This window comes from Sarcophilus harrisii, chromosome 2 (genome assembly GCF_902635505.1).
Source record: "Sarcophilus harrisii chromosome 2, mSarHar1.11, whole genome shotgun sequence".
NCBI classification, from domain to species: domain Eukaryota; kingdom Metazoa; phylum Chordata; class Mammalia; order Dasyuromorphia; family Dasyuridae; genus Sarcophilus; species Sarcophilus harrisii.
Genome location: NC_045427.1, coordinates 122323616 through 122340209, shown reverse-complemented (window position 1 = coordinate 122340209; position 16594 = coordinate 122323616). Strand labels below are relative to the sequence as shown.

The window sequence follows — 16594 nt, the reverse complement described above, 5'->3', positions numbered from 1 at the left end:
TATCCTAGCATTCTTTACTTCCCAGGAGAGTTCAATGATAATGAAGAGTTTATTGATTGATCTAATGATGTGTGCTTCTGAGTCTTTTGTATTTCAAGTATTTCTTTGATAATGGAAACAAGTATTTTTTCTATATTTGATGTCTACTGCTTGTTATAGATAGAGCAACTAGGTGATGCCCTGGATAGAGAACCAGGATTGGAGTTAGGAAGACTCATCTTCTTAAGTTCAAATGTGCCCTCAGATATTTAATGCAGCATGATCCTAGGCAAGTCACTTAACCCTGTTTGCCTCAGTTTCCTTATTTGTAAAATGAGCTGGATAAAGAAATGGCAAACTACTTTAGTTTCTTGGCCACGAAATTCTCAAGTGGGGTCACAGAGAATTCAGTACTCAAACTGAACAACAATAAAATTTTGTGCATTGAAGAACTTTTCTAAAAGAGATTTTGCTAATCCCTTTGGGGAGAACCTATACATAAATCACATCAAAACTTAATTTAAGACATTTCACTCTAGAATTCTGAGAACAATGGGACAGAAATGAAAAAAAAAAAAATAGCCTGACTTCTTTCTTTAGAGTCTACACTTAACCTTCATTCCCTTGAGCTCCAAACTGAGGATCTTTGGTAGAGAGGCTTAATCCAATGATATCACAATAGAAATTTTTTCTTTGTCTAGAGTCCAAATCTTACTTTTGAAATTTCAACTAATGCTTCTAATTTGTTTTGTTTAATCATTTTCCCCCTTCTCTACGTTTACACAGAGTAAGTCTTAATTCACCTTTCATATAGAATATCTTTTAGACAACTTAAACACAGTAAAAATATTTCTCTCAGACTTTTCTGGCATAAATTCCCAAAGTTTATTAGGGAAAGTTTTGTATACTAATAACATATAGCATTTATATAATACTTGTAAAATTTGCAAAGCACTACAGATATGCTATCTTCTTTGATCAGGGTAAACTGGTGAACAGCATTGTTTACTTAAAATGTTTCTCTTTTTGAAGTATCCCCATTTAAAAAAAAATTGAGCCTACCTAGATTGGCACAAGACAGTTGTATCAGCTAAACTATTACACTAATGTGTACAGGGTCATAGATTCATTATTCATTTGGATCTGTTCACTTAGTTGTAGAAATATAGCCCTTGCCTCTGAATCAGGGGTAGATATCAACTCAAGTTCCCAAGCTCACAAGTCAAAGTACAGGACCATTTTACTGTTTATTACAAGAATCATGAGGTTGTGGATAGGCAGATATCACACTTAGGTCTCCAGAAAGAGGAAGGGATATATATATATATATATAAATTGGTCACAAGAGTCGCTAGAGAGAGCTATCAACCCAACAGAAAGAATTGAAGGTAGAGATTCTGATGCTCTTTTAAGTTATAGGTCCTTAATGCCATAACAGTTAAACAAATCTCTCTTCTTTCCTAGAAAAGTAGAGGAAATCAGAGCTATACATTTTTTCCCTGCTTAGGAAAATTTGATGAGATGCCAGCGTATGCTCTTTTGTTTCTCTATTTCATGGAATGGAAATCTTTTCCCCCTAGCTTTCTTCATTTTCTTCTCTTCTGCCATAGCAATATAATATGCATCTGAGCTATAGCAAAATATATTTATGTAACACCATTTATTTGTAAGATGTAACGATGCAGGTGTTTCATTTTTAACTGTACCAGGGATTTCCTCCCCAAGGCAAATTATGTAGGTGGCAGTTAAAAGATGAGAAGTGGAGGTGGGACAAACAGGGAAAGGATATTACTGGAATTCAGCATTCCCCAAGCATGTGATGATAGTTATCTTGAGAGCTGCTTCAAATTCTATTCAGGGCAGCAAACACTTAGCAAGCACCCTCTATTTGCACAGTTCTGTGTTCCAGCTAGGCTGAAAAGAATAAAAATGGCACATGTCCTGTCCTCAAAAACATTAATATTGATGAGATGGGTGTGGTTTGGGCATGAGCACACAGGTGTGTTTGGGAGCAGGATGGTAAGATATGGAAAATGATGTTGCATGTCCACAAATAATTGAGAAAGCAGGTAAAATGAAATAGGGGAAATGAAGATTTGCACTATTTCCAATGAAAATGTGAGGAGAGAGAGTATAATTTCAATTAGAAACAAGGGAAGAAGAGGAACTGCTTTATAATTTCCCAGAGGATGTGGTACCTGAGTGCTAAGAAGTCCCCTGAACTTGTAGTCTTGAGTTGCCTGGGCTAGGCTTTAAAGGAAAGGCTTTAAATATGGAGATGAGATAAACAGTTTATGCAAAAGCCTGTAGGCAGGAGATGACTGGATGAGACCAAAGAACTGCTAGTAGCTCAGTGTGTTTGGAATAGAATATATGAAAATAGCACGGCATAACAATAAGGTTGGAATAAGAATAAGAGCTGGATTATGGAGAGCCCAACATAACAGAAACTAACGTTTTATTCTTGTTTATAGAAAAATACTGATAAAACAAAGTAGCAATGAGTATTGGATTTGTCAGAGAATCTGTATTTAAATCCTATGTTATTACTTCTGGAGTGACCTTGGACAAATTACTTCACAGTACCATCAACACCATCCCTAACATTTCTATAGCACCTTCTATGTGCCATTTGCTGGGCTAAATGCCTTACCAATATTATCTCATTTTATCATTGTCATTGTAGTCATCATCCTCACTAGCAGCTCTCACATGGATAAAAGCTTCTAAATTTTCTCAGTATTTTACATAAATTTTATCCTTACCACATACCTGTGAGTCAGGTTCCATTTTATTTATTCCAGTCCCATTAACACCAAGTTTGGTCTTACTGTCCTATTGGGATTGAAGGAGAAGCTTCCTTGCTAAAGACACAGTTAGATATAGGTATCCTTAACAGAATTAGTCCCTTAAAGAATGCAGATAGGGTTTTCCTCAAGGGGATTAGTCTCATCACCAATGAGGTTTGCAAATAGTTACATAAAATAAGCAGAATTCTGGTTTGGTGGCAGATTGATCTATCCATATATATAGTCCAAATTTAGAATCCAAGAAAAATGCCATGCTGCCTCTTCACTTTTTATTTCATCTCTCCTAATCCAATGAATAGTATCCAGTAGCATGTATTTGGGAAGACTCATCTTCTAAGGGTTCGAATCTGGCCTCAGACACTTACTAGCTGGTGAGCCAAGTCACTTAATCCCAATTGCCTTAGTTTCCTCATAGGTAAAATGAGTTGGAGAATGAAATGACAAACCATTCCAGTATTTTCTTGGAAAAATTCCAAATGGAATCATGAAGAACTGGACATGACCAACTTTTTTAGTTCCTATTTTTTGGGGGGGGTTTTTATGTTGCAAACATGATGCTTTAAATGGAAATACATTTTCTAAAGCAAATCTTAGCTGCCTAGGCTGGAGATTTCTAATAAGGGACATAAGAAAGGAAGACCTAAGAGAATACTAAGGTTATTTGCTGATCAACTACAAAGTGCACTAGATGGAGCACTGGATCTTAAGTCAAGAAGACCTGAGATCAAATGTTTATTCACTTATTAGTTGTGTGACCCTAAGCAAGTCATTTAACTTCTATTTTTTTCTCAAGTATGAAGTAGAGATGATAATAGTACTTAGCTCTCATGGTTGTATGAGGAAAAATTTAAATATTTTTAAAGTATTATATAAATGATAGCTATTATTGTTATGAACTATTATTAAATTCCATGATATTACAACTTTTGTGTAAGGGAGGATAATCTGTATATTGAAAAGATTACCTTGACAATTGTATGAATGCAGATTAGAGTTGGAAACATAACTGATGATAGAGAGATCAGGTAAGTGGCTATTAACAGTAGTCCAGGCAGAAAACAGTAACATTTTTTCATTAAGTTGTAAAAATAAGAGTAAAGAAATGAGAGTTCAAAGAGACACTGTGGAAGCAAAATTGATAAGATAAGGAAGTGAGGAAGATAGAAGAGAATTTTCATTGAAAGAAGTTGAGGAGTAAAGATAAATCATCTTAGGATGAAAAAAGATAAGCATAAAAGTCATTAGATAATAAGCTATTCAAAAGCTAGAATTAATTCCATTTTTCTCTTTTTTATTCTTAGCACCTAGCATATTTCCTTGGAAATAGTAGATGCTCAAAAATGCTTGTTAGATTGAAGGCAGAAAATCTCACTGGGCACTATGTGAACCACTAAAGTATGTTGTAGATTTCAGAAGAGCTAAGGTTTTCTAATTTAGTTAACTCAAAGTATGTATATAAATTCAATTTAATTTTCAATTCTACAAACAAGTATTAATTTATGTAGCTAAAATAAGATAAAAGCTTTTTAGAAGGAAAAATCTGTATATCTGATATACTGATAAAAGTCTGATAGTCCAAATAGATAACAAATTGACACAAATATATAAGATAAAGTTTCATTCTCCAGTAGATATGTGGGAAAATATGAGAAATGATATGAGGAAACAGTTTGCAAAAAGTGAAAAAAAAATCAATAACTTTATGAAAAGTGCCACAAATAACAACTAATGAGAGAAAAGCAAAGTAAAATAACTATGAAGTTGTACTACATATTTATCAACTTGCCAGGATAACAAAATAAAAGATCAAAAATATCAATGTCAGATTGACTGTAGAAAGAGATACCAGTATTCTCTTGGTGTGACTTAGTTGGTATAACTCATTCTGGAAAGAAAATATTGGAATTATGTGAGGAAAGCCACTAAACCATTCATTTCAGATTTCAAATAGTTTAAAGGAAAGGTAAAGAAAATAAAGAAAATCTCATGGAATAAAACAAGTTGATTGGTAAATATCTAGAAAATGAAAGAGCTAATCACAAAAGTCACATTCATTAGGAAAGAGTAGTAGGCATTCAAAAAATGTGAAGGAAAAATGAATTTTCTGCAATTTATTTAAAGGGCTGTTATGTGGAAGAGTAATTGGCCTTGTTACATTGAGTACAGAAAACAGAATTAGGAACAGAACAATATCAAAATAGCAATTCTAGGAAAAATCTTCTAATTATAGCTATCCTATAATGGAATGGACTGAGGTTTTCTTGCAGAGAAAAAGGCAAAATAAAAAGTATTTCACCTAGGTATTTGAGGAAAGGCTGACAACTTGTGAGATAATGATTCTTTTGGGGATATAGATTAGACTAGACCATTGATAGGCCTTCTGTGAAATAATATTCTGTAATTAATCTCATCACCCTAAGTCACCATTCACCAAAAAAGTTTTTTAAATTGTCTCTAAATTTTTTTCATTTTGAGCTTTGATACTCAAGATAATTTCTTATAGAACTGAGCTATGCTTTAACATTTAATTCTCTATTTCTGTCCATCTTCTATACGTAGTTTTTTATAAAGATTTTATTTCTCATTTGTAAACTACTTTAATATAATTTTCATTAAATTATTAAAAGATAATAAAGATGATTGCACTTAAAACTACAAATGTACAATTTGCTATTTTAAATATACAACAAAGTAATCATGTAAATATTGTTTTTTAAAGATTTGTATCTTTTTTTTTTTTTTTTTTTTTTTTTTTTTTTTTTTTTTTTTTTGCTGAGGCAATTGAAGTTAAGTTACTTGCCCAGAGTCATACAGCTAGGAAGTATTAGGTGTCTGAGGCCGAATTTGAACTCAGGTCTTCCCGATTTCAGGGCTGGTGCCCTATATACAGGCCCATTTAGCTTCCCCTTAAATAATTTCTTAAATTCCAAGTTGATCATTTAGTTCTAAATATGTCTACTGGTTCCCATTTTTCATTATTCCCCATGATCATGATTACTTTAAAAATACTTTTCAGTTGCCTTCATTTTTTGAGAAACATCTCTTTTTACAAATGTAACTGTCCTTTGGGCCACTGATCAATCCCCTATAGTCTAAGAATAGCAAACACAGAAAACGGCCTACCATTTAATAAATTATTCATCAGTATAATTTTTGTGTTAACAAAAAAATACTAGATGCGAAGTGGGTATCTATAGATTGCAGACTGTCTGATCAAAGGATAGGATATAAAATCAATGAAATGTTAATGGACTATAAGCAATAGAGAAGTGGTCATGGTGCAGTGCATAGACACCTGGCTTTAGAGTTAGGAAAACCTGGGTTTAAATCACTCTTTCAAAAGATATTTCCTATTTGACCAAAGGCAAGTTAATTAACCTCTTATCACAAAACAACTCTCTTAAGACCATAAGTTGCAGATATACTTGCTATTTGCATTAATAAAGAATTTTTACACAATGTACTCCCTACTCAACATCAATGACAAGAGTATAGTCCAAAGAAATTATTTCCAAGCAGAGATGCTATGGCATAGCAGAAAATGTGCCATTCATAAAATTGAGATATGTAACTGACTTTTACTAAATGTTTGTTGAATTACATTGAAGCAGCTAAAGTATACAGTTGTTAAAAATATCTTTATAGTTCCTTTTGAAAATTATTTCAGAGCCAATTAACAAAACCAAATCAAAATAAAGATGACAACAACAACAAAAAATCATTCCATGATTTATCTTTGGTTTGAATTCAATCAAAATAACATTTTTGAGTGACTGCAGGATAAAAGGACTGGAATGACTGGAAGAATTCATGGCATTGGATATTCTATCATAGATATATGACATAGATGGGAAAAGCCATTCATATAGGAGACCTGTCTGCTTTCAGTAAGAGGAAGAGAGGTGGATTGAATTTGTAGCTGGTGATATCAAAGATTAAGCTGTCACAAACATCATTTGAAAATGTCTAGGGACAATAGCATGTTTTCTTCACATGGTAGATAAAGGAGTAGGAAATGAATGAGGATAATCTTTAATGTTCAGAAACAAATAGATACATGTGTCTATTTATATAGACAAATACATGTTTATAGTTGCACACCTATGTCTCAAATTGTTGCTAGTATCAATTAGTCATAAAACCCAAGGATGAAGCTATAAGCAAGAGTTCAAAATCAAGGAATAGTTAACAACTATGGACAACTAGTAGAAAAAAAGGTCTGAGATTGAGCAAAGGTCTAGTGAATGGATCTCACAATCATGCTCATTGAGTAGAATATAACTTGAATCTATCAGAGCTGGTATAGCCTAGGCCCTTGATATTCTGAAGAATATACAACAATTGACAGCTCTTGAAAGGGGGGAGGTCAAGGAAATTAAATTATAATTAATATATATCTCCTAGTTGTGAGTAAGACAATAATTTTTACAAAATCTAAAATTTCATGAAGGGAAGGAGATAAGACATACATACACTCATACATATACATATATATAATCCAGGTCTGACATAAGAATGGAATAAAAAATGTTAAATATTTTACATTTGTAAAAGTATATTATTGGTTATAAATTTAGAATTCTTTAGTATCCTAGTTTTAGGACATGGTAATTAGATCATCCTAAAGGTTTTCTCCTGTTCTCTAGGAAAAATTCTCACTATTATATAGACTTGTTTTTGATTAAAAATAAATTTATCAGGTTTAATTATCCACTTAAATTACTTAAGACTTAATTCTGAATAATCATGAGGTTAAATTCATCTTTACATATGGTAGTATCCACTATGCACCCTTTCTGGCATTAAAAGATTAGAAATTAACTGTCTTATTTCCAGACAGAAAGCTATAAGTTAGTGCCATCCCTATGTAAATTATTTTCTATTCTCTATACAGCTTTGTATATATTTGTTTTCACGTTGTTTGCCTCATTAGATTGTAATTTTCTTGAGGCAGGGATTATCTTTTGCCCTTTTTATTTTTTTCTTGTATCTCTAGTGCATAGTACTTGAAAATATTAGGCATTGAATACCTGTTTGCCATCATCATCATCAACTATCAATAATAAACATGTATATGTGTGTAGATAGATAGATTGTCAGACAGATGTTTTTTAGACACAGCATCATATAGTGGAAAGATCACTGATTCTGTTGTCAGAGGACCTGGGTTCAACTTCTATTTCTAACAAAGTACCTTTGTGACTTCAGGCTCAGTTTGTTGAGCAATAAAATTGGGCAGAGGTTATAAATGGCCTCTCAGGTTCCTTTTGACACTCTATAGAGTCATTTAATCAACATACATTTATTAAAATCTATGCATCAGGAACTGCACTAGATGCTGAGGATACAAGTAAAAAGAATAAGATAACTCAATGAAAAAACCACCTTATATTCTATTGAGAATTATAGTGTGAATGAGTATGTTTCTGTATATGTATATTATATGCATTATATATGTACACAGACACAAATCCATTAGCACAGACACATATATGCCAAATGATATAAAGATCATAAAGGTATTTAAGTTGCACCTTGAGATATAATGATATGAGGTGTAGTTGAAGGATGAATCACCTCTTAATGAACCCCAGGATGAACCCTAGGAATGAGGAATGTTTACTGCAAAGGCACAAAGATGTGAGATAGAATATAGTTGTAAGAAACACAGACTGGATATACTATGAGGCTAGAAATATATATTTGGCTCAGTTTGTAAAGAACAATAATAGCATTTTAAAAGGTCGGATTTAGAAATTAAGAGATCATTTGAAAAATGAAGTAAGACATTACAAAAAAGCGAGGGGGGAGTAAGATGCAATAAGTATAGACAGACTTTTCTGGTTAAGAAAAGAACAGGTGACAATAGCTTGAGGGCATGGTAGGATATAATGTGATTTATTTTAAAGATAAGCCTGACATTTGAAAGCTGTAGGAAACAGTAGGGAGAGGTTGAAGACTAGAGAGGGAGGGATGATCGTGGAGTCAATGGCTTTGAGAAGACTAGTTAGGGAATGATTTGGGGCACATAGAGAGGGCTGGTCCATTGGCAAGGAGAAGGCTGCCTGATGAGATTATGGAAAAGGAGAGTAGGAGATAATGGGAATGGGCTGAGATGCAGTGATTTTGTGCTCATTAGACTCACTACTCCCTTATTCTGGCTCTTTCTCATGAGTATGGTTATATGTAAGCTACAATAGCCCTTTCCCCATTATCTGGTTCCCCTAAGTACTCCTACAGAAATTCTAGTGCAATCTAAAGGACAATCTCTTTCATTGTTAGCAATAGTTTCTTCCTCCAGAGCCAGAAAGCCCCAGAGGAATCTCTTATGAAAGATGCTACCCTACCCTGCCTTTTCCCTAGATGCCCTGCAGTGCCTAATCTCCCTATAATACTGACAACCTTCAAAAGACGAAGATCTGTCACTGCTAGGATATTAAAAGGAAATTGTAGTAGCACTGACAGCAGCTCCCAAAGGGGATTTCCAATTATGTTTTGAGCAATTGAGCGCTTATTGTAATGTGTTCTTCATCCCAAGGTGATTAATTTGAAGATGGCTGCATTACTTTGAACATATACATTTTTTATAAAACTAATAATATTTTAATATTTGCTAAAATATCAATTACATTATTTTATCCCAGTTAATGTAAAGTAAGAAAAAAACAAAATCTTCAGGTTAGCTCAAATTAAATTTACCATAAATTCCAAATTAGGAAAATAATGAATTAATATGTATGCTTTTTTAGTGGAGGGATAGATAATGACAGGGATTTTTCCATTCAGGGCTTTAAATTTTTAGAGAATCTAGAAAGAAAAGCCTAAAATTTAGGCCTTAAAGAAAACAGCCATAATTTAATGAAAGCATATCAGTTCTTTTTCTGTACAAGAAAATGAGAATAATATTGCATGATAAGTCTATGTTTACCTGATGAAGAACTGGCAGGATTCATAAACAGGACTCCTGAAATAAAATCTACTTTGCAAAGGGCTTTGACAATGGAGGCTAGATGCCCATAGAATCAAAAGTATGCAATTGTTTAAATGTTACCCACATAACTATGTTTTTCCTTATTTGTTTCTTTCTCTAGAGGAGTCCCCACTCTATAGTGTAAGCTCCTTGAAAGGAGAGATTATTTTATTTTATTTTGTCTTCAGATCTCTAGGATCTAGCACAGATCCCCAAATGATTCTAGATTATTTGTGAGTGAGGCATCTTGTCATTTAATTTGCTATTATTTGTTCAAATGTGTTTTGAATTGAACTAATGTGTTTTTTGGTTGATAAAAAATATATATATATATATTGTTGAGTGCTAGTGAACAATGGTTTCAAAGAGGTGCCAATCCACAAACAGTATTTTATTTTAATCTTAGTATTCTACAACCCATATATTTACTCATATATTCAAGTATGTCTCCTGCATACAAGAGTAAATAAAATGGAATCAGCTTACTCATCTTTTCTTGGTATATGCTTAGTCGTGCCTGCTATATTATTCTACCAATATACAAATTCTAAATAATCACAATTTTTTCTCAGTATCAATGCTTCTGCAATATTTGCAATATGGACTCATTTTAACTAGTGGGAAAATAAAAGGGCTTCTATTTAGATTTTACATAATTCTTTGCCCATATTATGTTCACTCTATGCAATACAATTTAGGAAGTATATTGACAAGCTGGAATGTGGGTATCTAGATAATTAGGGGATATTAAGATTAGCTTAAGGTAGCAGGGTTTTCTAGCTTAGTATAAATGTTAGTTTTTGTTGTTATTATCATTATTTTACCTACTATTACTTACTACCCTTCTTCTGAAGAGTTATTGTGGAAGGTCTATTTTTTTTTAAATTAACTTTTCCAAAGATAAATGTTTCTGAGACTGAGGGGGAAGAGTGGTGAAAAATTATATTCTTTTCCCACAATGGTCACCAGAGATCAAATATACATAGCATATTATAGGTTAGAAATGATTCATCTCAGCTCCCTTTTTGTTGAACTACTTGTATCAAGGGCCAAGTAACATTTTATTGCTGATATCTACAATGTGATGTCCCAGATTTACAGATATAGCTCATGAAAGCCAGCTTCATTGCTTGGTGAGCAGTGAAGTTAGCTTGTGGTGGGAGGGAGGTAAGGATGCCTGACACATCTCCATCTTACTATCCATTAGTTCAGGCAATGTTCTGAATAAAATGTGCATTTTTCAGTCTTACTATGTGCTTTTGGATACTGGTGGAAGCTTCATGACAAAAGAGAAATGGTAGGCACAGGTGAACTATGTCCCCAAAATATAAGCAGATTGTATCTCTAGACTAGGAGGAGCCTGCATACAAAAGTGAATTGTGATCAAGGCTGGGGACAGAGGGCATGAAGGGAAAAAAAAGGATGTTATAAAGAGAATAATCTGAACATGGAAAAGGTCGTTTGCTGAATGAACCCTCACAAGAAGACAATCAGATACATAGGGTAATACTCAAAAGATCTGCAATTTTAAAGAACTTTATAGAAATAAATTCCTAAGTCTTTAGCACTGTTTTACAATTAAAAATAGAGGTCTTTAGTTTGAATCTCAATTCTTTTATTTGATGTCTGTTTAATCTTGGACAAGTCAAAGAAGATTCATGAAACTCACTTTCTTCCTTTATAGAATAATATTTGCTCCATCTGCCTTTCACAGCTGTAGTTTGGCCCAGTGGATAGAATTTTGGGCTCAGATTCAGTAAGACTGAGGTTCAAATCCCACTTCTGACAATATCTAGGAGATATGCTCTTAACTCAAAGGGATTAAGCCTCCATTTCAGTATCAAAAGGGTAGGCCCATTTGACATCTAAATTTTGCCTTCCTTTGTCCAATTTTTTTGCAAGGATAATCAAAAGTCTACCCTAACTTGGAAATAAGATTAAAGATATACTAGCAGGATAGAAAGTTTCTTTCGATTAATTTTGAATGCAACAAACTGGTCCTAAGAGCAGTGATTGAGCTTTTGTGAACCCAGTACAATTTTATATATATTTTCTGAATACTCATAAAACACTTTTAGGAAATATATTTTATTGAGATGTTCAGATGTTTTTCACTACTTTGGTTTGTAAAAATGTAAAGAATAAACCTTTTAATTGACTTTTAAGCTAAATGAACACACACACATACACACACACACACATACACACACACACAGATACAGAAAATAATATTTTCCATTCTGGATCCCTCTAGTCATTAAAGCAGTGCCTGCATTATAAATAAAATGGAAAGAGGACATGTAAAGAGTGTCTGCATTGGATCAGAGCTCAGAACTAGAAATCTAGGGCTACCAGTACCCAAAGTCTGCTGTCTTTTCCATTGGTCTCAACACTGGGTTCATAGAGACATTAGATGAATGTGGAAGGATCCCAGAGCAAATTTCTTAAATAAATGAGTTTGACTCATCTCTAGTGTCCTCTCAAAAAAAGATTTATACTATTGCTTCTGCAAAAGTTATTCAATGTATAAAATAGTAAATATTGGATTTAGCATAACTATTTCCTACACCCAAATTTTTTTTAAAAAGAAAGTTAGAAAAACATATTGACAAATACTTAAACCATGGTTTAAGAATAACCTATTACTTCTATTATTAGATTCCTCCAATTTTTAAGGAAATTTGTGGGAATGTTACAATTATATTACATAATTACCTTAGATATATGCTAAGAAGACACTCAAAGGTTAGATCTTCAGGCAAGCCAGAAATTCATAGCACATCATGCTGATGGTAGTCATCTCCTTTAAGAAAGGTACAAGTGCACAAAGTATATCCTGCTGTCAGTAAGCAGTCAAGCATTCCCTACCTCTCAAATCTACATGGTAGTTGCCAGGGCAACTCTCAGAACCATAAGAAACATGGTGAGTATGTAAGTTGAGAAGTTATTCATCTGCCATGGTAGAAGAAATTCCACATTTATACTAATTACAGGTCTATTAAAAATATACAACACATGGATAGAATTATCTACATATATATGCATATGTATATACAATCTAGATGCTTATATGTATAATTTTTTCAGTTTTCTAGAAATACTGTTTTAAATCAAATATTTATAATAGACTCTTAATTTTCTGAGATGGATTTCATAAGTGTCTTAATAAAATCTAAAATCCATAGCATACTGTTCTTTACCTTATTATATCATAGCAGAGTTGCCAGGAACCAACCTATTAAAAACGCTAAGTAATTAATGCAAGTATTATATAGTAGATAAGTATTATTCAATTATGTTAAACATTAATATTTTTAAGTTTAGATTTGTGATTTAACCAATGTAGAGAGAGCTCAGCATGGGAAATCCAAAACCTTATTCCTCTCTGCCACTCTCAACATTCAAAAATGCAATTTATCCATTCAAATGTAAACTTTTAGAGTTTTTGCTAGTTCACCAAGATTAAATAACTTGTCCATGGCCATAAAACTAATGTGTCAGAGGTAGGCCTTATATCATATGGTCTAACTAAAACTTGATAGAATTCTTTTTTATACTATATCAGATAATTGGTCATCCAGGATCAGATGGAAGATCTGTAGTGATGACCTCTAGATGCACTACTTCCCAGGTCAGCCTAGTCCACTTTTAGTCAATGTATTTTGGGTTTGCTTATTTGTTATACTGATTTATAGTTGAATATACTTTACCTCTCCATGACAACAATCTTTCTTTGCAAGGAAAAAACAAAGTAAAACAAAACAAATAGAACTAGCTGGCACAATGATATCATTTTACAACATAGAAATACTTCTTTACTCAAGTTTCCCATTTTTTCAACAAGAGATGGTAATTATTCTTCTTGTTGTTCTAGTTCTAGCTTTTTTTATTCCTCTTCTTCCACTTCAATTTTCCTTCTCAGGTAAGCTTTATTCTACTTCTATGTATCTGAATCCAATGCTTTTAGTTCTGTCTTCTAGTTCTTAGAAAAATAAATTTAAACCCTCTTACATATCACAACCCTTCAAGATACTTAAAAATGCTCATTATATGTCTCAATTCTTCTACAGACTAGACATCACCTTTTGCTTTAATCAATACTATATATATGTCTATAAGCCCCCAATATCTTGATCACTTTTCTTGAATTTGTTTTCATTTGATCAATATTGTACCAAAAACATAATATAGTATGAACAAAATATCCCACCTATGAAAAATAGGCATTAGCCAATATGTAGAAAAGGGCTTGCAGAACCGATATTGTGGAGTACAGCAGTACCCCAAAATAGCCCAAATGCAATCTGTTAACCTCCTGTTTTAGGGAGACTGAGAATGAAAAATCAGTTGAGCTCAGAAGTTTCTGTGTTGCACAAGGCTAAAGATTCCAAAAAATGTACCATCACAGTGAATCCCTAGGATCAACAAAGTAACAGGCTACCTAATGGGTTATATAAACCAGCCCAGGTTAGAAATGGAACAGGTCAAAGGATCTGTGTCCATCAAAAGTATGGAGAGGGGACAGGGTGGCCATTGCACTTTGTCTGGACAATAAAGATTTTTCCCTTCCCCCTAAAAAAACAGTACTCTGAATTTTGTGTGAAACAACCTCTGCCCTGGAAATAGTATCCAAACATTATTCTGTATTAAAATGGTATAAGTCTAGTTGACTTCTTCACTTATTACACCACAGAGTTGCCTAATATTGAGCTAGGAGTTTCCTAAATCCTTTTCAATTACACACACATCCACCCATGTTTCTATTGTGCTTCTCTTCCTTTTTGGAACCTAGATATAAGTCTGGCCTTTGAAAAACTTGCAACTCAGATGGAAGCAAACCCCTGATCTATTTTAAGTCCAACTTTTTCTATATGCTTCATTGCTACATGAGCATCTTTACTATCTTTTTGGTTGACGATCAAGTCTTGATAAAGATTATTTTTCAAATATTGTTTCTAAAAAATGAAAAGCAGGTGGAAGGCAAATGCTGAGTCTGTAGGAAATACATAGATAAATCATTGGCTTCTGTGAAGTATCCTCTAGGGCTCTTTAAGGGATGATTGCCCATGAATGGCCCATTCCTCTAACATGGTCTGTCAAGTTGGATAAGCTCATGACTGTAAGATGTAATTTGGAAGAAGAGAAACAAAGAGAATTCATAAGAGTGGTTTAGTAAGAATGTATTCTGTTCCATGCTAATGTCAATATAAATGCAAAATAAAAACCCAGCTGGACTTGAATGTTTTGGAAAGAATCTGTTATTCCTCTTAAAGTCCTCAGAATTGCATTAATCCAGTTGCTGGTAATGGAGACTTCCCCCCTCTACCCCCACCCCATTCCGTAGTCATTGTTCATTTTAAATAGTTTTAACAGGCCTGGAAGTATTCATGAATTCAGGTTTCTTCACTCCCCTAATCATGTTGTCGGCTTAAAATTCACATTTAATTAACCTCTTCACCCAAGGCATAAATCAATAATAAAACTCCAAATGCTTACCATACCAATAGTGATTTTCATTTGGAGGGAAACTGTTGAAAATTAGGCATTAGGCTGTCTGCAGGAAAAAAAAAAAGGTGAACTGATGGTGTGGAGTGAAGCAGCACTAACAAGTAAACTGTGATAATGAATGGCCTGGATTGAAGGTAGGAAATCCATTTATTCAGGTTCTAGGAGAGATCGTGTATTTGGGATGGGCCAGAGAACAATGCCTTGTTGGGAATAAGCATTAACCTGGAGAAATGCTGACAGAAAAAGAAACAAGGTATCATGTGAACGTTTAAAAATCCCAGGGAAAGGGTTCATGCAATCTTAAAATAAGATCATCCATCCTTTATCCTTGATCATTTCTAGTAATAGGAATATAGCAAAAATACTGCACTGTGGGGCATTATTAGAAAGAAAGAGTTTGTTTATATGAATATGATAACTGGTCTTAATTTTTCCCTCTAGAGGAACAGGGAATGCATCTTTTCTAAATGATCAACTTTTGAATATTTACAGATTACTCTTATTTTCAACTTAGAAATCTCTTCTATAAGCTTAAGGTACCAAGACTGCTTTTTTGTCCCCTCTCCTCCCCCGGCAATTAGGGTTAAGTGACTCGCCTAGGGGTCACACAGCCAGGAAGTGTTAAGTGTCTGAGGCCAGATTTGAACTCAGGTCCTCCTGACTTCAGGGCTGGTGCTCTGTCCACTGGACCAATACCCTGTACCAGTGCTGCTTAATGATTCATAACTTGTATGAAATGACCAATAGAATTGAGGGTTTAGTGTTCATTGAGTTCATTGTACTCTTCCCTTCCTGGTTTGACCTCATCCAGAATTCTACATTCACTTGTGTCTGCCACAGTGTAGGCAAGAGATTGACAAAGTGGAGAGTGTCTATCTAAAAGAGGGGAACGAGGCTCCTGGAAAGACTCAGACCCACAGCTAACACAGACCAGTTGAGGGGACTGGAAAGGTTCAATGTGGAAAAGGTACGGTAGCTGTCTTCTTGTATCATGGAGGGCTGTTGGGTGTAGAATTGTTTTGCCTGTTTCTAGAACCAGGGTTTATAACTTTATATTTGTGTGTATTTGTGTATGTGTGTACGCACACGTGTGATAACTAAGGAGTTGAAGTTGTAGAGAAAAGTTTAGATGAATTAAAAGGAAAATTTCCCAACAATTAATTTGAACTACATAAAAGTGGAATCAGCTGCTTCAGAATGTAGTGAATTCTTTATTGCTAGAGTCTTCCCTTGGAGGATAAATAACTACTTAGCAGGATGCTTTAGAGGCGATTTTTGCTCAAGTATAGGCTGAAATAGATGACTTCTGTGATCATTTCCTGACCTT

At 33.8% G+C, this 16594-nt stretch overlaps 1 long non-coding RNA gene across 4 annotated transcripts in view; it reads right to left on the bottom strand.

Moving 5' to 3' along the window:
• LOC116421402 overlaps positions 1 to 16594 on the bottom strand; it is a 125349-nt gene that overhangs the window by 96213 nt on the left and 12542 nt on the right. For 3 of the 4 annotated variants that reach the window (XR_004231749.1, XR_004231750.1, XR_004231751.1), the window contains 2 exons: positions 15256 to 15313; positions 12475 to 12562 (listed from right to left, as the gene is read on the bottom strand). This is a non-coding gene — a long non-coding RNA (uncharacterized LOC116421402). The remainder of the gene's footprint in view (positions 1 to 12474; positions 12563 to 15255; positions 15314 to 16594) is intronic. The other variant, XR_004231752.1, reaches the window with a different exon arrangement.